Genomic DNA, 23,249 nt, shown 5'->3' on the forward strand with positions numbered 1-23,249 from the left:
GTTATAGCTGATGTACAAGAGATCTTTGTCAGACATTTAAACATCAAAATTGCCTTTTTAAATGGTGACATTGAAGAGAACATGTACATGACTCAACATGAGGGTTATATCAAAGAGGGTGAAGAGAATTTTTTTTGCAAACTACAAAAATCTCTCTATGGTCTTAAGCAAACTGCATGGAACACCAAAATTAACAAAGTCTTATCGAAAGAAGGATTTAAAAGAGGTCAAGCAGATCTGTGTTTATACACAAAATGTACAGACAGAAAGTGGAGGTATATTCTATATGCATATTCTATATGTATATTATTTATGGATGATGTGATTGTGGTTAATCAAGAGGAAGAAAATTGCCAAGATAACAAAAATTCTGAATCAGCATTTTGAAACTGAAGACCTAGGAGATGTGACATATTATCTTGGACTCCAGATCCAAAGAGAAGATGAAAGCTTTCCTCTAGGAAGGAGAAGATGATCTGTGTTATGACCCCAATGGCAGAGGGTCTCAAAAGTAAATACCAAGTCTGCAAACACAAAAAACCAGCTCATAGGGCAGTGGTAACTGGGCTGACCGTATATCTAACCCTAGTACCACAAATAGCAGCAGCCGGGGAACGTGCCTACGTTGGTTCGAGACGTCTCGCGCCAGCCGGAGAACTAACTAACCCTAGAAGGGAAAAGATAGACCTTTCTTGCCTCCAGAGAAAAGACCCCAAAAGTTGGATACAAGCCCCCAACAAATAATAACGGTGAGGTAAGAAGAAAAGACAAACGTAAGAATGAACTAGATATTTAGCAAAGAGAGGCCCACTGACTAATAGCAGAATATAGTAAGATGACTTATACGGTCAGCAAAAACCCTATCAAAATTTCCACGCTGGATATTCAAGAACCCCCGAACCGTCTAACGGCCCGGGGGGAGAATACCAGCCCCCTAGAGCTTCCAGCAAAATCAGGAATCACATTTAGTACAAGCTAGACAAAAAATAAGAGCAATGCAAATAACCAAAAAACCAAGAAGCAGAACTTAGCTTAATTTTGCAAGATCCAGGACCAGCAGACAGGAGCAAACAGAAAGGAACTGATTACAACGATGCCAGGCACCAGACTGAGAATTCAAGAAGTTTATATAGCAACACCCCTGGACTAACGACCCAGGTGGGTGCCAAACTGAGGAAAGACAATCCCAGAGTCATATCACTAGAGACCACAAGAGGGAGCCAAAAAAGTCTAATTCACAACAGTACCCCCCTTTAAGGAGGGGTCACCGAACCCTCACCAAGACCACCAGGGCGATCAGGATGAGCAGCGTGAAAGGCACGAACTAAATCGGCCGCATGCACATCAGAGGCAACCACCCAGGAATTATCCTCCTGACCATAGCCCTTCCACTTGACCAGATACTGAAGCCTCCGCCTGGAGAGATGAGAATCCAAGATCTTCTCCACCACATACTCCAACTCGCCCTCAACCAACACTGGAGCAGGAGGCTCAACAGAAGGAACCACAGGCACAACGTACCGCCGCAACAAAGACCTATGGAACACGTTGTGAATGGCAAACGACACCGGAAGATCCAAGCGAAAGGACACAGGATTAAGGATTTCCAATATCTTGTAAGGACCGATGAAGCGAGGCTTAAATTTAGGAGAGGAGACCTTCATAGGAACAAATCGAGAAGACAGCCACACCAAATCCCCAACACGAAGTCGGGGACCCACACCGCGGCGGCGGTTGGCAAAACGCTGAGCCTTCTCCTGTGACAACTTTAAGTTGTCCACCACATGATTCCAAATCTGCTGCAACCTATCCACCACGGAATCTACCCCAGGACAGTCAGAAGGCTCCACATGTCCCGAGGAAAAACGAGGATGGAAACCAGAGTTGCAGAAAAATGGCGAAACCAAAGTAGCGGAACTAGCCCGATTATTAAGGGCAAACTCAGCCAACGGCAAGAAGGTCACCCAATCATCCTGATCAGCAGAAACAAAACACCTCAAATAAGCCTCCAGAGTCTGATTAGTTCGCTCCGTTTGTCCATTAGTCTGAGGATGAAAGGCAGACGAAAACGACAAATCAATGCCCATCTTAGCACAAAAGGATCGCCAGAACCTGGAAACAAACTGGGATCCTCTGTCAGACACAATATTCTCAGGAATGCCGTGTAAACGAACCACATTCTGAAAGAACAAAGGAACCAGATCGGAAGAGGAAGGCAGCTTAGGCAAAGATACCAAATGGACCATCTTGGAAAAGCGATCACATACCACCCAGATGACAGACATGCCCTGAGACACCGGAAGATCTGAAATGAAATCCATGGAAATGTGTGTCCAAGGCCTCTTCGGGACAGGCAAGGGCAAGAGCAACCCGCTGGCACGAGAACAGCAAGGCTTAGCTCGAGCACAAGTCCCACAGGACTGCACAAAAGACCGCACATCCCGCGACAAGGAAGGCCACCAAAAGGACCTAGCCACCAAATCTCTGGTGCCAAAAATTCCCGGATGCCCTGCCAACACCGAGGAATGAACCTCGGAAATGACTCTGCTGGTCCACTTATCAGGAACAAACAGTCTGTCAAGTGGACAAGAGTCAGGTCTACCAGCCTGAAATCTCTGCAACACACGTCGCAAATCCGGAGAAATGGCTGACAAAATAACTCCCTCTTTAAGAATACCAACTGGTTCTGCGACTCCAGGAGAGTCAGGCACAAAGCTCCTTGAAAGAGCATCAGCCTTCACATTCTTTGAACCTGGTAAATACGAGACCACAAAGTCAAAACGGGAGAAAAACAATGACCAACGGGCCTGTCTAGGATTCAGGCGTTTAGCAGACTCGAGATACATCAGATTCTTGTGATCAGTCAAGACCACCACACGATGCTTAGCACCCTCGAGCCAATGACGCCACTCCTCAAATGCCCACTTCATGGCCAACAACTCCCGATTGCCAACATCATAATTCCGCTCAGCAGGCGAAAACTTCCTAGAGAAAAAAGCACATGGTCTCATTACAGAGCAACCAGGGCCTCTCTGCGACAAAACGGCCCCTGCCCCAATCTCAGAAGCATCCACTTCAACCTGAAAGGGAAGTGAGACATCAGGCTGGCACAAAACAGGCGCCGAAGTAAACCGGCGCTTCAACTCTTGGAAAGCTTCCACGGCTGCAGGAGCCCAGTTAGAAACATCTGAACCTTTCTTGGTCATATCCGTCAAAGGTTTAACAACGCTAGAAAAGTTAGCGATAAAACGACGGTAGAAGTTAGCAAAACCCAAGAACTTCTGAAGACTCTTAACTGACGTGGGTTGAGTCCAATCATGAATAGCTTGGACCTTGACTGGGTCCATCTCTACCGCAGAAGGGGAAAAAATAAAACCCAAAAAGGGAACCTTCTGTACTCCAAAGAGACACTTTGAGCCCTTAACAAACAAAGCATTCTCACGCAAAACCTGAAACACCATCCTGACCTGCTCTACATGCGAGTCCCAATCATCAGAAAAAAACAGAATATCATCCAGATAAACAATCATAAATTTATCCAGATACTTCCGGAAAATATCATGCATAAAGGACTGAAACACTGAAGGAGCATTAGAGAGCCCAAAAGGCATCACCAAGTACTCAAAATGACCTTCGGGCGTATTAAATGCAGTTTTCCATTCATCTCCTTGCTTAATGCGCACAAGGTTGTACGCACCACGAAGATCTATCTTGGTGAACCACTTGGCACCTTTAATCCGGGCAAACAAGTCCGACAACAGAGGCAAAGGATACTGAAATTTAACAGTGATTTTATTCAGAAGCCGATAGTCAATACAAGGTCTCAAAGATCCGTCCTTCTTGGCCACAAAAAAGAATCCCGCACCAAGAGGGGAAGAGGATGGACGGATATGCCCCTTCTCCAGAGATTCCTTGATATACGAACGCATTGCGGTATGCTCAGGTACAGACAGATTAAATAATCTTCCCTTAGGAAATTTACTACCTGGAATCAAATCTATAGCGCAGTCACAGTCCCTATGAGGAGGCAGAGCACTGGACCTGGACTCGCTGAATACATCCTGATAATCAGACAAATACTCAGGAACTTCCGAAGGAGTAGAGGAAGCAATAGACACCGGCGGGGAATCACCATGAATTCCCTGACAGCCCCAACTTGACACAGACATTGCCTTCCAATCCAAGACTGGATTATAGGTCTGTAACCATGGCAGACCCAAAACGACCAAATCATGCATTTTATGCAGAACAAGAAAACGAATCACCTCCCGATGTTCAGGAGTCATGCACATGGTTACCTGTGTCCAAAACTGCGGTTTATTTTCCGCCAATGGTGTAGCATCAATACCTCTAAGAGGGATAGGATTTACCAACGGCTCAAGAACAAAACCACAGCGCTTGGCAAATGACAGATCCATAAGACTCAGGGCAGCACCTGAATCCACAAACGCCATAACAGGGTAGGAGGACAATGAGCAAATTAAAGTCACAGACAAAATAAATTTAGGTTGCAAATTACCAATGGCGACAGGACTAACAACCCTTATTAGGCGTTTAGAGCATGCTGATATAACATGTGTAGAATCACCACAGTAAAAACACAACCCATTCTGACGTCTATGATTTTTCCGTTCATTTCTAGTCTGAATTCTACCACATTGCATTAAATCAGGTGTTTGTTCAGACAACACCACCAGAGGATTAGCGGCTTTGCGCTCCCGCAAACGCCGGTCAATTTGAATATCCAGCGCCATGGAATCATTCAGACTAGTAGGAATGGGGAAACCCACCATCACATTCTTAATGGCTTCAGAAAGGCCATTTCTGAAATTTGCGGCCAGAGCACACTCATTCCACTGAGTAAGCACGGACCATTTCCGAAATTTTTGGCAATACACTTCAGCTTCATCCTGGCCCTGAGAAATAGCCAGCAAGGCTTTTTCTGCCTGAATTTCAAGATTGGGTTCCTCGTAAAGCAATCTGAGCGCCAGAAAAAACGCATCAATATTTGCCAATGCCGGATCTCCTGGCGCTAGCGAGAAAGCCCAATCCTGAGGGTCGCCCCGTAAGAAAGAGATAACAATTTTAACTTGCTGAGCTGAGTCTCCAGATGAACGGGGTCTCAGAGATAGAAACAATTTACAATTATTCCTGAAATTCCTAAACTTAAATCGGTCTCCAGAGAACAGTTCAGGAATAGGTATTTTAGGTTCAGACATTGGACTACTGGTAACAAAATCTTGTATGCCCTGCACACGAGCAGCAAGCTGATCTACACTTGTAATCAAGGTCTGGACATTCATGTCTGCAGCAAGCTCAAGCCACTCAGAGGTAAAGGGGAAGGAAGAAAGAGAGGAAAAAAAACAACTCAGAATTTCCTTTCTTATTATCCCACTTCTGCAATGCATTAAACATTCAACTTTGGGCCTGGCATACTGTTATGACCCCAATGGCAGAGGGTCTCAAAAGTAAATACCAAGTCTGCAAACACAAAAAACCAGCTCATAGGGCAGTAACTGGGCTGACCATATATCTAATCCTAGCACCACAAATAGCAGCAGCCGGGGAACGTGCCTACGTTGGTTCTAGACATCTCGCGCCAGCCGGAGAACTAACTAACCCTAGAAGGGAAAAGATAGACCTTTCTTGCCTCCAGAGAAAAGACCCCAAAAGTTGGATACAAGCCCCCAACAAATAATAACGGTGAGGTAAGAAGAAAAGACAAACGTAAGAATGAACTAGATATTTAGCAAAGAGAGGCCCACTGACTAATAGCAGTATATAGTAAGATGACTTATACGGTCAGCAAAAACCCTATCAAAATTTCCACGCTGGATACTCAAGAACCCCCGAACCATCTAACGGCCCGGGGGGAGAATACCAGCCCCCTAGAGCTTCCAGCAAAATCAGGAATCACATTTATGTCATGATCTCAATGGCAAGAGAACATAGCATAAGTATATATAGGAACTAGCTCTTGGAAGATGGGAACTGAGCTGACCATGAACTAAACCTAACGCACAACTAGCAGTGGCCGGGTAGCATGCCTACGTTGATTCTAGATGCCCAGCACCAGCCGGAGGACTAAATAAAGCTAGCAGAGGAAAATATTAGTCCTAGCTCACCTCTAGAGAAATACCCCGAAAGGAGACAGAGGCCCCCCACATGTATTGGCGGTGAGTTGAGATGAAATAACAAACGTAGTATGAAAATAGGTTTAGCAAATTTGAGGTCCACTTACTACATAGCAGAAGACAGAAAGGACACTTTCATGGTCAGCTGAAAACCCTATCAAAAACACCATCCAGAAATTACTTTAAAACTCTGGCATTAACTCATAACACCAGAGTGGCAATTCCTGTTCACAAGAGCTTTCCAGACACAGTAACGAAACTACAGCTGTGAACTGGAACGAAAATGCAAAAACAAACATGGACAAGAGTCCAACTTATCTAGTAGTTGTCTAGGAGCAGGAACAAGCACAGAGAGGCTTCTGATAACATTGTTGACCGGCAAGCAACTAACAGAGCAGCAAGGTTATATAGCGACTCCCACATCTTGATGGGAACAGGTGAACAGAGAAGATGAAGACACCAGTTCAATTCCACCAGTAGCCACCGGGGGAGCCCAGAATCCAAATTCACAACAGTACCCCCCCCTCAAGGAGGGGGCACCGAACCCTCACCAGAACCACCAGGGCGATCAGGATGGGCCCTATGAAAGGCACGAACCAGATCGGAGGCATGAACATCAGATGCATTCACCCAAGAATTATCCTCCTGGCCGTATCCCTTCCACTTGACCAGATACTGGAGTCTCCGTCTGGAAACACGAGAGTCTAAGATTTTCTCCACAACGTACTCCAACTCACCCTCAACCAACACCGGAGCAGGAGGCTCAACGGAAGGCACAACCGGTACCTCATACCTGCGCAATAATGACCGATGAAAAACGTTATGAATAGAAAAGGATGCAGGGAGGTCCAAACGGAAGGAAACAGGGTTAAGAATCTCCAATATCTTATACGGGCCGATAAACCGAGGCTTAAACTTAGGAGAAGAGACCCTCATAGGGACAAAACGAGAAGACAACCACACCAAATCCCCAACAGAAAGCCGAGGACCAACACGACGGTGGCGGTTGGCAAAAAGCTGAGTCTTCTCCTGGGACAACCTCAAATTGTCCACCACCTGCCCCCAGATCTGATGCAATCTCTCCACCACAGCATCCACTCCAGGACAATCCGAAGATTCCACCTGACCAGAGGAAAATCGAGGATGAAACCCCGAATTACAGAAAAACGGGGACACCAAAGTGGCAGAGCTGGCCCGATTATTGAGAGCGAACTCCGCCAATGGCAAAAAAGCAACCCAATCATCCTGGTCAGCAGACACAAAACACCTCAGATATGTCTCCAGGGTCTGATTAATCCGCTCGGTCTGGCCATTCGTCTGAGGATGGAAAGCGGACGAAAAAGATAAATCTATGCCCATCCTAGCACAGAATGCCCGCCAAAATCTAGACACGAATTGGGTCCCTCTGTCAGAAACGATATTCTCAGGAATACCATGCAAACGAACAACATTTTGAAAAAACAGAGGAACCAACTCGGAAGAAGAAGGTAACTTGGGCAGAGGAACCAAATGGACCATCTTAGAAAAACGGTCACACACCACCCAGATGACAGACATCTTCTGAGAAACAGGCAGATCTGAAATAAAATCCATCGAGATGTGCGTCCAAGGCCTCTTAGGAATAGGCAAGGGCAACAATAATCCACTAGCCCGAGAACAACAAGGCTTGGCCCGAGCACAAACGTCACAAGACTGCACAAAGCCTCGCACATCTCGTGACAGGGAAGGCCACCAGAAGGACCTTGCCACCAAATCCCTGGTACCAAAAATGCCAGGATGACCTGCCAACGCAGAAGAATGAACCTCAGAGATGACTCTACTGGTCCAATCATCAGGAACAAACAGTTTATCAGGTGGGCAACGATCAGGTCTATCCGCCTGAAACTCCTGCAAGGCCCGCCGCAGGTCTGGAGAAACGGCTGACAATACCACTCCATCCTTAAGGATACCTGTGGGCTCAGAGTTACCAGGCGAGTCAGGCTCAAAACTCCTAGAAAGGGCATCCGCCTTAACATTCTTAGAACCCGGTAGGTATGACACCACAAAATTAAACCGAGAGAAAAATAATGACCAGCGCGCCTGTCTAGGATTCAGGCGCCTGGCGGTCTCAAGATAAATCAAATTTTTGTGGTCAGTCAATACCACCACCTGATGTCTGGCCCCCTCAAGCCAATGGCGCCACTCCTCAAAAGCCCACTTCATGGCCAAAAGCTCCCGATTCCCAACATCATAATTCCGCTCAGCGGGCGAAAATTTACGGGAAAAGAAGGCACAAGGCCTCATCACGGAGCAGTCAGAACTTTTCTGCGACAACACTGCCCCAGCTCCGATCTCAGAAGCGTCGACCTCAACCTGAAAAGGTAGAGCAACATCAGGCTGACGCAACACAGGGGCAGAGGAAAAACGGCGCTTAAGCTCCCGAAAGGCCTCCACAGCATCAGGGGACCAATCAGCAACATCAGCACCCTTCTTAGTCAAATCGGTCAATGGCTTAGCAATATCCGAAAAACCAGCAATAAATCGACGATAAAAGTTAGCAAAGCCCAAAAATTTCTGAAGACTCTTAAGAGAAGAGGGCTGCGTCCAATCACAAATAGCTTGAACCTTGACAGGATCCATTTCAATGGAAGAGGGGGAAAAAATATATCCCAAAAAGGAAATCCTCTGTACCCCAAAAACACACTTAGAACCCTTCACACACAAAGAATTAGACCGCAAAACCTGAAAAACCCTCCTGACTTGCTGGACATGAGAGTCCCAGTCATCCGAAAAAATCAGAATATCATCCAGATACACAATCATAAATTTATCCAAATAATCGCGAAAAATATCATGCATAAAGGACTGGAAAACTGACGGAGCATTAGAAAGACCAAAAGGCATCACTAAATACTCAAAGTGGCCCTCGGGCGTATTAAATGCGGTTTTCCACTCATCCCCCTGCCTGATTCGCACCAAATTATACGCCCCACGAAGGTCAATCTTAGAGAACCACTTGGCCCCCTTTATGCGAGCAAACAAATCAGTCAGCAACGGCAATGGGTATTGATATTTAACAGTGATTTTATTCAAAAGCCGATAATCAATACATGGTCTCAAAGAGCCGTCTTTTTTTGACACAAAGAAAAAACCGGCTCCTAAGGGAGATGACGATGGACGAATATGTCCCTTTTCCAAGGACTCCTTTATATATTCTCGCATAGCAGCATGTTCAGGCACAGACAGATTAAATAAACGACCCTTTGGGTATTTACTACCCGGGATTAAATCTATGGCACAATCGCACTCTCGGTGCGGAGGTAACGAACCAAGCTTGGATTCTTCAAAGACGTCACGATAGTCAGACAGGAACTCAGGAATTTCAGAGGGAATGGATGATGAAATGGAAACCACAGGTACATCCCCATGAGCCCCCTTACATCCCCAGCTCAACACAGACATAGCTCTCCAGTCGAGGACTGGGTTGTGAGATTGCAGCCAAGGCAATCCTAGCACCAAATCATCATGTAGATTATTCAGCACCAGAAAGCGAATAATCTCCTGGTGATCCGGATTAATACGCATAGTTACTTGTGTCCAGTATTGTGGTTTATTATTAGCCAATGGGGTGGAGTCAATCCCCTTCAGAGGAATAGGAGTCTCCAAAGGCTCTAAATCATACCCACAGCGTTTGGCAAAGGACCAATCCATAAGACTCAAAGCGGCGCCAGAGTCGACATAGGCGTCCGTGGTAATAGATGACAAAGAGCAAATCAGGGTCACAGATAGAATAAATTTAGACGGTAAGGTGCAAATGGAAACAGATTTACCAAGCTTTTTAGTGCGCTTAGAGCATGCTGATATAACATGAGTAGAATCACCACAATAGAAACACAACCCATTTTTCCGTCTAAAATTCTGCCGCTCGCTTCGGGACAGAATTCTATCACACTGCATACTCTCTGGCGACTTCTCAGTGGACACCGCCAGATGGTGCACTGGTTTGCGCTCCCGCAAACGCCTATCGATCTGAATAGCCATTGTCATGGACTCATTCAGACCCGCAGGCACAGGGAACCCCACCATAACATCCTTAATGGCATCAGAGAGACCCTCTCTGAAAGTCGCCGCCAGGGCGCACTCATTCCACTGAGTAAGCACAGACCATTTACGGAATCTTTGGCAGTAAATTTCCGCTTCATCTTGCCCCTGAGATAGGGACATCAAAGTTTTTTCTGCCTGAAGCTCCAAATGAGGTTCGTCATAAAGCAACCCCAAGGCCAGAAAAAACGCATCCACATTGAGCAACGCAGGATCCCCTGGTGTCAATGAAAAAGCCCAGTCTTGAGGGTCGCCCCGGAGCAAGGAAATCACAATCCTGACCTGCTGTGCAGGGTCTCCGGCAGAGCGAGATTTCAGGGACAAAAATAATTTGCAATTATTTCGAAAATTCTGAAACCCGGATCTATTCCCCGAGAAAAATTCCGGCAAAGGAATTCTCGGCTCAGATACAGGTGCATGACAAACAAAATCTTGCAAATTTTGTACCTTCGTGGCGAGATTATTCAAACCTGCAGTTACACTCTGAAGATCCATTACAAACAGGTGGACCCAGAGCCATTCAAGGGTTAAGAGGAGGTAAGAAGCAGCTAGACAGCAATTAAGGGCTAGGCAGCAAAACTCTGAGGGGAAAAAAAAAAATTTCCCTTCAACACTTCTTTTTCTCCTGCTTCAGCCCAAACAATTAACACTTTGTATGCCGGTCAAACTGTCATGATCTCAATGGCAAGAGAACATAGCATAAGTATATATAGGAACTAGCTCTTGGAAGATGGGAACTGAGCTGACCATGAACTAAACCTAACGCACAACTAGCAGTGGCCGGGTAGCATGCCTACGTTGATTCTAGATGCCCAGCACCAGCCGGAGGACTAAATAAAGCTAGCAGAGGAAAATATTAGTCCTAGCTCACCTCTAGAGAAATACCCCGAAAGGAGACAGAGGCCCCCCACATGTATTGGCGGTGAGTTGAGATGAAATAACAAACGTAGTATGAAAATAGGTTTAGCAAATTTGAGGTCCACTTACTACATAGCAGAAGACAGAAAGGACACTTTCATGGTCAGCTGAAAACCCTATCAAAAACACCATCCAGAAATTACTTTAAAACTCTGGCATTAACTCATAACACCAGAGTGGCAATTCCTGTTCACAAGAGCTTTCCAGACACAGTAACGAAACTACAGCTGTGAACTGGAACGAAAATGCAAAAACAAACATGGACAAGAGTCCAACTTATCTAGTAGTTGTCTAGGAGCAGGAACAAGCACAGAGAGGCTTCTGATAACATTGTTGACCGGCAAGCAACTAACAGAGCAGCAAGGTTATATAGCGACTCCCACATCTTGATGGGAACAGGTGAACAGAGAAGATGAAGACACCAGTTCAATTCCACCAGTAGCCACCGGGGGAGCCCAGAATCCAAATTCACAACACATTTAGTACAAGCTAGACAAAAAATAAGAGCAATGCAAATAACCAAAAAACCAAGAAGCAGGACTTAGCTTAATTTTGCAAGATCCAGGACCAGCAGACAGGAGCAAACAGAAAGGAACTGATTACAACGATGCCAGGCACCAGACTGAGAATTCAGGAAGTTTATATAGCAACACCCCTGGACTAACGACCCAGGTGGGTGCCAAACTGAGGAAAGACAATCCCAGAGTCATATCACTAGAGACCACAAGAGGGAGCCAAAAAAGTCTAATTCACAACAGATCTGTTACTCAAAAATGATAAACTCATACAGGCAGTGGGGGCACTTCTATACATAGCAACTATGACTCAACTGGATATCACAACAACAATTATAAAGTTCTACAAATATGTGTAAAAACCAAGCACAAAAAGGACTGGAATGCTGTTAAGAGAGTCCTTCAATATTTGAAAGAGACTCAAGACTTAAATTTAAGGATATCTGCAACAGAAGATCTAAACCTCATATGCTATATGGATGTTAAGGCAGTGACTTAAGTGATTGCAAATTGACAAGCGGCTATTTGTTCAAGCTTGGAGAAAGTTAAATTTCTTGATCCAGCAGAAAACAGGTGTCTGTAACCTTATCATCTAAAGAAGCAGAGTATGTGTCTGCAGCCAACGCAAGTCAAGAGGTCATTTGGTTAAACCAATTATTAGGCAATCTTGGTGTTATGATAGGGCTAGCGGAACGCACCTAATGAAAGTATATATTTTATTAGGATAGATGCGTTCGCAGCTCGGGGTCCACCGTGCAGGAGAACCTGCTGCTAGTAAAGCAGAACTAATAGCAGTGTTAGCTAACGCTGTTACTTCACAGAGCAGCCATGAACTCAAAGCGCTGCGCCCTGTTAGACTCCACAGAGGCACAGGCTAACTGTCTAAACAAGAGCAGTCAGTGGTCTTGCACGCACACGAAACTCCTTGCCGGAGGTGCCAGCATTCTAGGGGCTTATTTCGGCCAGGTCCCTGAACACACAAGCATACGAACTCCTCGCTGGAGGTGCCAGCATTCTAGGGGCTTATTTCAGCTGGGTCCCTGAACACACACATACAAGATCACACTGGCGCAAAGTACATAAATGAAAGCAATACTAGCGCATGGCCGTACGGCCATGCGAGCCTTATATAGCTGCAGCAAGTAAAATACCTTCCCAGAAGGACCAATGAGAGGCTGCCATACCTGAGCATGTGACCCTAAATCTCCACTGAGAGATCTTGCCCTGGGCATGCTCAGTGTGTGCCAAGCAGGACTTAGTCCTAGCACCTACAGGACCTTCCTGAAAGGACCAATGGACTCAGCTGCAGTATCTGACCATGTGACCCTCGATCTCCACTGAGAGATCTTACTCAGGGCATGCTCAGAACGAGAAGAGCAGAACTTAGTCCCAGAAGCATCTGCTCGCCACTGCCCAGCACTGACTTCAATGGCAGAAGCAGGAAAAGCAGCAGTAACTCTTTGTACAGAGTGGGACTGAGCAAGATGCTGGGACCAACGTCTCTGCTGAGCAGGCTCCACTGCGGCAGGAGAAGAATGGGAGACCGCAGCGGAGATGGCCTGAGATTCCCCCTGTGCAGAGGCGGGAACTCGACCCCTAACATTTGGTAAGCCATAAACTCAACCGATAGTGATTTATGAAGACAATTAAGGATGCATTAAACTTGCATGTGCAGCGCCCCAGAGTCCTGGTCGTTGCAGTACTGTGGATCCGCCACTATGGGGAGCCATGGTGCGTTCGATGGCACTGAAGGAGTTCATCTGACCAGGTATCACAGACACCAATATGTTTCACAGCAGGGCCTCCGGGGGGAGCTAAGGGTTCTATTCATTAGGCCACTCCCCACCATAGTGGGTAAACTGGGGGTCAGGCAGGAAGTTAGAGAAGAAAGCTGACTGGATTGAACGAAGCAACACCTTGTGGCAGAGGGTGTTGTGGAGGAAGAGACAGTAGGGTCTCTGTCAGGGGTGGGATCCTGACAGAGGCTTGGCATTGGAAAGAACGTAACGGGACCGTGCCTGCTCAGCATAGCGGCGGTGCCCAAGAAAGGACTAGAAGCGAGATAGATTGTGCTGAGTGAGAAACGAGATCAAGCAAAAAGGAGAATACCAGTAGGGGTCATGCTGTAGGACCGGAGCAACATCCTACTGAGGCGCATTACCGGTGGCCGGAACGCCGAGGGAGTGGAATAGCATACGGCTTCAAGCCATACTCCAAACAGCGGCAGGGCAGTCAGTTTAAGGCGGGCTGTCTACCACATATCACCTATGAAGTCTTGGGGGGCAATTGCGGGAGAGGGGCGTCTCTAGGGTCCCGGAAGAACTCCAGGCCTACCTGACAAACGGGTGCCGTTCCAACCTGAATAACAGGGAGGGATGGAATACGAGAAGAACATCAGTGAATCGAGTTGTGAGGGAACTTAAGAAACAGACACAACAGTTGTGGGGTACTTTCCGTGAGCACAGCAGGGAAGGACTACAACACATAGCGCTAAGAAGGAGGGCACTGATTTCCACCTGTGAGGAGAACTCTGGAAGTGCCATCGGACCGACCGGACTTGCGCAGCCTGGTGAACCGTATTCTGGACTGCGGACTGAGAGATCTCCAGTAAAGAGGTAAAGAGACTGCAACCTGGTGTCCTCGTTATTTACCGCGACCTGCACCCCACAACTGCACCGCTACACCACCGTTACTGCACCATCATCATCACTTATTCTACCGGACGTCCCCCACTGACAGACAGGGCCACGGACCGGGTCTAGCCACCGTGACAACCCCAGGACTGAGACCCAGAGGCCCGGCTCCGGGTACCCCTAGGCCCTGCGGCGGTGTGGGGGCGCTCCAACTTGGCGACACGAACAGGATCTACTTAAGCCTGAAGAATCAGGTCATGTGTGCCTTGGAACTGTGATTTGTTGTGCTTGAACTGTACTTTATTGCAAAGACTGTGTGTTGTGCCATTTGCCGCCAAAATCCGCCGCCATTGTAGCGCTGAGGAGAGCGCAGGAAGAGAAGAGAGGCGTGAAGTGGGCGTAGGCAAGCTGGAGAGCGCGAACAGCAATGGCCGCCCAGTCTAAGTATTTCTGTGTCCTGAGGACGTGCCCGTCAACAGCCGAGGTCCGCCTCCTGATCTTGGTTGGAGGGTGGAGATCATGGGGACGGGGACGCCCACGAAAGAGACCGCGAAAAGAGGACATTGGAGGACAAATAAAGATGGCGACACCAGAAGTACCACGCGGAGCTGACCCGGCCCGGCCTGAGGCTGCACAACCCGGGACAGCCTCAGAAACGCCAACGCTGCAGGGTCTGACCCTCGCAGGGCCACCGATGGGTCGGGCCCCTTTGCCGCTGTCTGCGGAATGTGCGGCTGCAGCCGAGGCTCGACAGCTAGCCCGCCGGCTGAGGGCCGATGCCCGCGTACTTTCACGGCTAGGCCAGCCCACGGAGATCCATCTGGCCCCAGTGTCCCCTGTCGCTACCCACCCGACCGTGGCTGGAGGTACGTCCCAGACGCCGGACTTAAAGATTCTACCCGATGCTGAACATCTGCGGCGGTTGATGGCCGCATGGAGGAGCCGACCCCAGCCTGCGGAACAGATTGATTTGATTAGCGCTCCGGAAATCCTGCCCTCACACTGGGGTGTAGTAGTGGCCTTTAACCCTCAGTGTGGAAGAGGAGTGATCCAAGAGATCGGGGAACCGGTGCAAGTCCGCGTGGACCGGGAGGAGGTAGAACCTTGCCGCAGGGAGGTTCGATCGCGACCTAGAACCAGGCGATGCGGTGACGTATACCCGATGGAGGAGGGCTACGGGGGAAGCTGGCTGGATGGCACGAGGCGTGCAGCGGTGCACTGCCTTCCAGGCTGCTGCTGAAGCACCGGAAAGAGGTGACCCCAAGGGGAAGACAGCGGAGCCCGGCCCCGCGGAACCGCAAGAAGCCCAACCTCACCGTGCCCCGGAGGGACGTGTACACCTGTCGACAAGAAGGATCTCCCGGCGAGGGATTTTATCACTGTTGGGACCGGAACAGCGTCCTGGCTCACCAGTGCGATCTGTTGGCCTGGTGAGACCGGACAGGAGACCACCTCCCGCTTCACAACAGTAAAGTATCACTGCTCTTTTATGAAAATGTAAATAGTTTTCCCGTTAACTGTTTGTGAACTGTTTGCTGCTAAACCCGCTCAGGGTTAACTCTTTATGGATCCCTTAGTTAACCCGGGATCCCTATTGTTTGCTTTTCCTACCAGTTTTGCACAAGTTTTACAAACTGAGAAATCATGAACAGTGCATGATCCAAACTTTCTTGTAAATAGTTTGCACCTTCTTAAAGGCGCTTTCTACTGGTTTTACTTAAAGACTCTTTGCGAAGATACCATTCTGGAACCTTAGCTGAGCAAAGACTGGTAGGCTGAGAAGACGAGCTACCTCAGAAAGACTTGATCCCCTCTTAAAGGGGATGTTTGACCTGAACTTGAAAAGTGATACTGTTTTAGAACAGTAATATGATGATGCTCTGGAAGAAATGTAACTGTTTTTGCATAAAGAAAAGTTATGTGTGTTTAATCTGTTTGAAATGTGAAACCTAGATAATGTTCTTTAAAAAGAAAGATGCAGAGAGCCCGTAGGGGAGGAATTAGAGTCCTGCATAGTTGAAAGAAAGGAAGTAATAACGAAGGTGAGGATAGAAGGTAAACCCTGAGTCCCCATAGAAAGTTAATAATGTGTTACTAAGGACAGAAAGTGAACCCGTAGGGGTTAGTGAGTGAGTCCTTATAGGAGCCAAGTAGAGCCGGCTCAGTGTTCTCAAACTGAAAGAAAAGTTATGTTCTATACTGTGTATAGTAGTTGAAAAGGCAGTAGGCCCTGACTGAACGGGGCGGTCCTGTAATAGAAAGGAGAGGCAGTAGGTCTGGTGCCGTTAGGACAGGCGGTCCTGCAGATTCCAAAGAAGGCGAATGAAAAGTTAAAATACCTTATAATGTGATTATAGGAAGGTCTTTAGCGGATTAAGAGTGTATATCCTTAAAGGCAAAGTTAAATTATTGGTCAATAATGTTTGCACCTAGTAGAATACCCGGTTGGGTAATGAGAGCTAATTGTAGCCTGTTGCTATGATATTTAATTATGTTTGTAACGTTAAAGTGTCCTCACCTCCCATAAAGGGAAGCCTGTTCAAGTATACTTATTGTTTTGCACTCAACGAAAATTGTATGTCTTTTTGCTAACCTGTATTGTTGTTTTCTTCCCAGTCCCGGAGTACTGTGTTTAACCAGGGGGGAGTGCAGCGCCCCAGAGTCCTGGTCGTTGCAGTACTGTGGATCCGCCACTATGGGGAGCCATGGTGCGTTCGATGGCACTGAAGGAGTTCATCTGACCAGGTATCACAGACACCAATATGTTTCACAGCAGGGCCTCCGGGGGGAGCTAAGGGTTCTATTCATTAGGCCACTCCCCACCATAGTGGGTAAACTGGGGGTCAGGCAGGAAGTTAGAGAAGAAAGCTGACTGGATTGAACGAAGCAACACCTTGTGGCAGAGGGTGTTGTGGAGGAAGAGACAGTAGGGTCTCTGTCAGGGGTGGGATCCTGACAGAGGCTTGGCATTGGAAAGAACGTAACGGGACCGTGCCTGCTCAGCATAGCGGCGGTGCCCAAGAAAGGACTAGAAGCGAGATAGATTGTGCTGAGTGAGAAACGAGATCAAGCAAAAAGGAGAATACCAGTAGGGGTCATGCTGTAGGACCGGAGCAACATCCTACTGAGGCGCATTACCGGTGGCCGGAACGCCGAGGGAGTGGAATAGCATACGGCTTCAAGCCATACTCCAAACAGCGGCAGGGCAGTCAGTTTAAGGCGGGCTGTCTACCACATATCACCTATGAAGTCTTGGGGGGCAATTGCGGGAGAGGGGCGTCTCTAGGGTCCTGGAAGAACTCCAGGCCTACCTGACAAACGGGTGCCGTTCCAACCTGAATAACAGGGAGGGATGGAATACGAGAAGAACATCAGTGAATCGAGTTGTGAGGGAACTTAAGAAACAGACACAACAGTTGTGGGGTACTTTCCGTGAGCACAGCAGGGAAGGACTACAACACATAGCGCTAAGAAGGAGGGCACTGATTTCCACCTGTGAGGAGAACTCTGGAAGTGCCATCGGACCGACCGGACTTGCGCAGCCTGGTGAACCGTATTCTGGACTGCGGACTGAGAGATCTCCAGTAAAGAGGTAAAGAGACTGCAACCTGGTGTCCTCGTTATTTACCGCGACCTGCACCCCACAACTGCACCGCTACACCACCGTTACTGCACCATCATCATCACTTATTCTACCGGACGTCCCCCACTGACAGACAGGGCCACGGACCGGGTCTAGCCACCGTGACAACCCCAGGACTGAGACCCAGAGGCCCGGCTCCGGGTACCCCTAGGCCCTGCGGCGGTGTGGGGGCGCTCCACATGCCTTGAGAAAATCCTTGTGAGAACCAAGCACATTGATGTTAAACATTATCACCTGCGTGATTTGTTAGAACATGGCATAATTGAGTTTGTTTATTGCGAAACTGAGCAGATGACAGCTGATGACAAAGCCACCTCCAAGAGCCAAATTTGAAGAATTCAGAATCACTATGGGACTAAAAGGATAAGTAGTTGTTGAGTGGGGGTGTTGGAATATTGTTTACTATTTTAGATATAGCATCAACTACTTTTTACTACTGTTTAATAGTGCATGGTTTTCTGTCTCCAGCAATAGTTTTACATTGCCAATAAAGCACTGTTAAAAACAAACAAAACGGAAGCTCATGTTCACTGTGTGTCTGTATGTGTAGCTGGAGCACACTTTTACTCTCACTTTGACAGACAAGATGCTAAGATCTTCATCTATAAAAAATACCAGTTGATCTAAGCCTCCACACATAATGTCATGCACCAACCTCTCTGGTTTGGAATACACTATCTCCATTCTGGCTCTGGCTGCCTTCATTAGCTTATCCATCTCACCTATAGGAAAACAGACACCCTCAGATACCGTCTGAGAAACAGGCTGATGAAGAGGAATCGGAGGATTTGTCATCGCTATCTGATTTACAAGACATGTCTGACACAGGGGATAACTACCAAGTCCTTTTACCCTTCTTTTTCTTATACAGCTCTTTTTGTGAGAGGGATTTTAGAAATTCTTTAACTTTTGCCTTAACTTCTGGACCTTAAATCAGTGGCAAAGCTAGAGGTCTCTTCCGCTGCCATCTATTCTATACATAGACAGACAGTCTTTTCTGGTAGGAATCAGGCAATAATATTGTACAAAGTGCACACTCCTTGCGCTTAGACTTTGCCATACACTTCTTTCCCAGATTAAGAGGGGGGACACATCTCAGCCGAAAGACCCTCTTGGGAGGCTGAAGAACTGTCCACTTTACTGGAGCTCCACTGAATGGATCTGCTGCTCTTTGCAGAACTCCATCTCTCACCAGCACGGCTGCCGCCACTACTGACATGGGGTCAACGCTGCTCTACCTGCTTATAGGGCTTCTCATCAGGCTGCTGCTACTGTTTTTCTCCATTATTCTGGAGGGGAGGCTGAGTGTGGAAGTGTTTATCCATCGGCCTTACTGAGCTCAAATGCAGGACCCACGCTACTGCCCGCTCCTGCAGGCCTCTTTGGTATCCTCTGAAGTTCCAGGACATCTGACAATGAGCATTTCCAGAGCTCACCCGGCGCCCAGGTCATCCGTGTGTGTCCCGGCCTGCGTCACTCTGGCAACGCCCACAGGCTCACACTTTTGTGGTGCTTTCATTAATGATCAATAAACAGACAAGAGTTCTAATACCCCCGCTTAAGAGTGTCTCCAGGTATCCAGGGCGCAAGCACTAAATTACTTGGCTTAATATAGCAGATCTCTTTGCAACTGCCACATTCAACTATTTCTGCGTCCTGAGGACACATATATAGTTGCGTAACATTGGTGGAGCAGACAGGTGTCTGCTTTGTGTGGAGCACAGAGGGGGCACAATAAATTTGGTTGGGGAACAGTGGGAATACTAAGCCATGGAAAGTCATGACACCAGCTGAAATCTATCAGCAATTAGAAAGCAATCCTGCCTCTTAGTGAAAAATAATATCAGCTGTAAATATACAGTATATATTTTTGCGACTGGATGGGGATTTGCTTTGGGGGTTTGCGCACCTGATCTTTTTGGACCATAGAAACGCCCCTGGCCCTATCTGCTTCTTTAACCTCTAAACCATTAACTGGGAGTGCAGAGAGTGGAAGCCTTTGGGAGGGATCAAGAAGTCTACATGAGCAAATATTGCTTCTGGGAGGGATGACTTGCAGTATAGGTTTCTTTTAGTTGCTATTTACTAGGTATTACTGGTAGATCTATTATATGGATTTTTTAAAATGAGAAAATAACTATTTGATTCTGAATGCCTAATGATTTATGTACAGTTATAATATTGTTGTTGTGGTATATAGCTTGCTTTGAAACATGAACGTGTATTTGCACTTCATCCAATGTGTTTTGGCTCTCTGGTAAACTCTGTTATTGCTGAATGAAGATCATTTCTATACACATGGAAGTGCACGATAATCATTTCAACGTCAGGGGTCACTGAACTATGGATTGCAATATTTTCTAGAGTTATTGCACTTATTGTGAGAGCACCAACATGTCCTGATTATTCTGTCTGCTTCTGGCTGGGGGCACAGTTGAAGAATGCTTACCTTACCTTTGTTTTCTTGACCTTTTTTCATTATCAGCCCTAAACCATCCAGCTTCACACTTGTCACCATGCACCATAGGCTATTATTGATTTATTTAATCAGATATCTACACATCCTTCCATTTGTGTCCACTTTTATGCTTTGAGTGAAGAAAATTGACAATCACTTGATGAGTTTCAACTAAACTCGAAAAAAATGAACAAAATTATTGGAATTTCTTGCATTTGGATTTACTAGGAGATCAAGAGTGTCTCATTATTATTATTATGTGCAACATTTGTGATATTACAGGGAAAAACACAATGTTACATAAAGCATATGTACATACTGTATTGTACATTTTAAAAACTGCACACCTCTCTTGGCATCCCAGTCCGACACTGTATGTATTGTGTTGTACATTTTGAAAACTATATATAGCATTCACCCGCGCTGTCTACATTACATAAGCAAAAAATAAATGTGTGTAGTAAAGTGGATATAAGTTCAAAAAGCACTTACTCATTAGATCATCGTTGATGATGAGGTAGATTTTCTGATAAGCCCTTATAGGTGCTGGTAGAATCTTTTTAAAGGATAAGAGAGAGAGGGAGAGAGAAAAAAAAAAAAAGCTGGTGCTTTTATGTTAATCAAATAAATATAGTAGAATGGTGAGATATAGAATTTCTACTTTCTTCTCACTTAGGTACTGAATGGCAATATGCGGTAGGGGACCGTGATTCTTTTGTGTCCACAATTATTACTGGTGTCGTGATGGCTAAAAGTGCTTTTTCCAAGGCTGAACGGTTCCTCCCGCTTAGAAGGATATACACCCTATTACAAGTGTGATTCTAAATGTCTGTGATCCAGTTCTCACAGGGTTAAGTATACTTACTACTGATAACGTCAGGAGTGAAGCAAGGTTTCGTTGGTGGTGAGTATGTAAGTTACCGTCAGGTGGTGTTTGAAGTAGGGTACTTTAAATAGAGACAGTTACCCGTGCATTAAAAAATAAATAAAAATGAGTGGCAATCTTCCTCCAGTGAGACAGTTAATAGTACTGATATATCGCGGCTTATGCATGCATATGTAATTGGGCTGTACTCACTGTCTCGCTGGTATAGAGAGGAGCAGTTCCGAGGAATGTGTGTTGCCGCTGTACCGCTGCCGTAGCAGGATGGTGGGTTAGAACGATAGATGCGGCAAGAGCCACAAGACCGCGAAACCTCGCATGCCCCGGCCGGAAGCAACGCTGAGGTAGTGGTCGGAGAGGTGGGCGGAGCTACAGGTGACGTCACCAAGCTACGGGGCCAGAAAGAGCAGGTGTGCTAGAGCACCTAACAAACCAATGCATTTCAAGGGCTCTAGCCCTCTTCATCAGGGTTATTGCTGCTCCCAAGTTTGTCTGCTCTTATATAGCGGCGTGCCCTCCCCTCCTGTGTGTAATTATTGGCGGCACTTGTTCAATTAAAGAATCGCACCTGCATAAAATAATTGGTTTGCACCTTTAAAGGAAAGTTACTGGTGTGTGTTTATTTTCCATTGAATATGGATCTTAATTCAATTGCCTACTAATTGGAGCTGAGATACATAATAATCTAAAACTTGAAATTGCTAAAAGGTCAATACTTTATTAGTCTTCAATAGTTAAAAGGTTGAAAAATGTTAAAATGGGGTTCAGTCTCTCAACCAGGCCAACTAAATGCAGCCGAGAGACAAAAAAAAACCATTGGCCCAACACCAATCTAGAAATGAAATAATGCATATGTCAAGAAAAACAATGATATATAAAACCCACACAAACCCCAGTCCATCCACACTCCAGGAACAGATAGGCAAATTACCTATAATCACCCAGTTCCATTCCGGATATAGAAGGTTTAATAACATAATCCGGAAACACTGGCCTATATTACAAGGCGATAAACACATTGGGGATTTATTACCGAAAAATCCAAGGCTCGTGTACACCAAAGCACAAAATTTGGGTCTCTTACTTGCCCCCACTACTAAACCAGTACTATCTAATTCCATAAATACGAATAAAGTGCCAACTACCAGAATGATAGGTTTCAGATCATGCGGCAGATGCTTTTGCTGCAAACATACAAAATGTGGCAGGAAAATTTACACATCTTTTACAGATACAAATAATGTGCATAAACATCCCATCAAGTCTAACATCACATGTGACTCTGTAGGGGTCATCTACATCCTTCGTTGTCCATGTGAGAAAATCTATGTTGGTCGAACCAAAAGACCCCTAAAAGTCCGCATAAAGGAACATCTGGATAATATCGGGAAGGGCTTCACAGGGCATCCCTTATCTCGACACTTTCAGGAGAAACACAAGAAATCATGTGAGGGTATCTCCTTTTATGGTATTCAAACCGTACCCAAGAATCCAAGGGGTGGCAATTACATTAAAATCATGTCAAGAATAGAATCAAAATGGATTTTCTCCCTGGACAACCTGGCACCCAAGGGGTTGAACAAGGAAATTGAACTCTATGCCTTTTTTTAGACACGATATCAAACTAAATTCCATCCCTCAGGATACTAACTGTAATAGCTTTCAATACAGCAAAGTATAATCTAGTCAACAGGTGAGCATCCCATGTTAACACCATAAATTGGTAACTACATATAGAGACAGACGTCTAACAAGTGTCAGAGGGATCTAACTTTTTAAAACATATTTTATGTATCTTTTAATGTTTGTGCATTTTATTTCTCTATTTATACTATTATGGTATATCTTTTTTTTTTTTTTTGTCTCTCGGCTGCATTTAGTTGGCCTGGTTGAGAGACTGAACCCCATTTTAACATTTTTCAACCTTTTAACTATTGAAGAGTAATAAAGTATTGACCTTTTAGCAATTTCAAGTTTTAGATTAT

The sequence above is a fragment of the Ranitomeya variabilis genome, chromosome 5 (assembly GCF_051348905.1).
Source record: "Ranitomeya variabilis isolate aRanVar5 chromosome 5, aRanVar5.hap1, whole genome shotgun sequence".
In the NCBI taxonomy this organism is placed as follows: Eukaryota; Metazoa; Chordata; class Amphibia; order Anura; family Dendrobatidae; genus Ranitomeya; species Ranitomeya variabilis.